Here is a 1495-nt window from a genome sequence, read left to right as displayed (position 1 = left end):
TTGAAGGAAACTTTGGGCACAGGGTGATTTGGTTTGATTTATGTTAAAATGTACAATTACATAAAGTAATTCAAGACAGTTATGATCTTACATCACACATCCTGATGACATTTTCCTGATTTTCGCCAGACATGTAGTGTGATAGTCCCAAGAGAGCAGCAGTCCTCCTCCTCTCATTTGTGTCCTGCAGGACAACAAATGCAGTGGGATATAAACATTTGTAGCAAACAAATGGTGGCTAAATTATGGTCATCAGCATCTCCACTTACATCTTTCTCAAGGCAGTCCAAAAGGCCTTTTAGTGCCGGCTTCTTTCCAGTCCTGGATGCACCTTTGTAGACCTCCAGCAATGCCAGGCCATCAAGTCCATCCAGAAACGATGAAAGCAGGTCCGTAGTGACAATTCTCTGGAACTCTGCCTGAATCTGAGGAGACACAGACATATAGAAAATATTCTACCAACAGTCTGCAACTGTTCATGTTGCCTTCTCATTGTAACTGGAAAACCTGCACAACTTACAAGTCCACTTCATCCAGTTGCAGCAAAACGGAAATCTTTGAAAATCTGTCTGTAATAGAGAACACACATTTAGGTACATTATGAAGCAGGCCTTAATAAAGTAATAAGAACTGAGAACATGACAAAGAATAAGATGCACACAATTACAACAGTCACGTTGTCCATAAACTACAAGCCTTGGCTTTCACAATTACAATATTATCCCTGAATTCATATGATAAAGACTTAAACAGTACTTCTTTCAAATAAATAAACAACTTGAAATGTTCATCTTTGATTGATGAGGCATATTCAATCTAATAAATTCATGGGATGCATGTAATAATAACAGAGAAAGGTTAGTGTGCATCCACATAGAGCATTTTTGTGTCTACGTGCATGCCAAATATATCAATGAAAAAACCATTATTTGTTTTAATCAAACTTAAAAGAAATTGTACAATGGTTGTAATTGTTGATTATTTGCTTGCAGTTATTTTCCATAGACTATTCAGTGGATTATTATTGTTTTTTTTAGTAATAACTTGACTACCTCTGAAAGCAGAAGTTTAGGAAAAATTATTGTTCATGTATAAATATTATTTATTTTATTATAATATAAATATCTAACAATTACAACCATTGCACATCTTATTTATTATTGTGGGTGAACAGTAACCTTTCCCTGTGTTATAATTACATACATCCCATTAATTTATTAGATTAAATAACAATAATCTCATCAATCAAGATCAACATTTTTAAGTGCCTTGAGCACCGACTGTTCCCGCTGCTAGAAACGGCTGATATTAAGACACTTCAGTGCGCAAGTCACAGAACGAAATGCATTGTGGGACATGTAGTTTATGGGCACCATAGTTCAATAAAATAAACTAAATATATTCCTTTCTTTTCTATAAAATATTTTCTAAAAAGCAGAAATACAAATTTGTCTCCATTTCAAGAGTGGAACATAGCATTTGTACACAATATAAA

At 34.4% G+C, this 1495-nt stretch overlaps 1 long non-coding RNA gene across 2 annotated transcripts; it reads right to left on the bottom strand.

Moving 5' to 3' along the window:
• Positions 1–51: 51 nt before the first annotated feature.
• Positions 52–1099, bottom strand: LOC104952850 (uncharacterized). 2 transcript variants are annotated; one of them, XR_799144.1, is made up of 4 exons: positions 1053–1099; positions 521–569; positions 270–425; positions 52–184 (listed from the first exon to the last, which is right to left on the bottom strand). It is a non-coding gene; the product is annotated as an uncharacterized lncRNA (long non-coding RNA). The 2 variants fall into 2 exon arrangements; XR_799143.1 differs by lacking the exon at positions 1053–1099 and having other exon boundaries at positions 54–184; positions 521–686.
• Positions 1100–1495: the final 396 nt, after the last annotated feature.

This window comes from Notothenia coriiceps, unplaced genomic scaffold (genome assembly GCF_000735185.1).
Source record: "Notothenia coriiceps isolate Sejong01 unplaced genomic scaffold, NC01 NC01_scaffold00020638, whole genome shotgun sequence".
NCBI classification, from domain to species: Eukaryota; Metazoa; Chordata; class Actinopteri; order Perciformes; family Nototheniidae; genus Notothenia; species Notothenia coriiceps.
The sequence above is the reverse complement of the archived record's forward strand: the minus strand, read 5'-3'. Positions and strand labels throughout refer to the sequence as shown.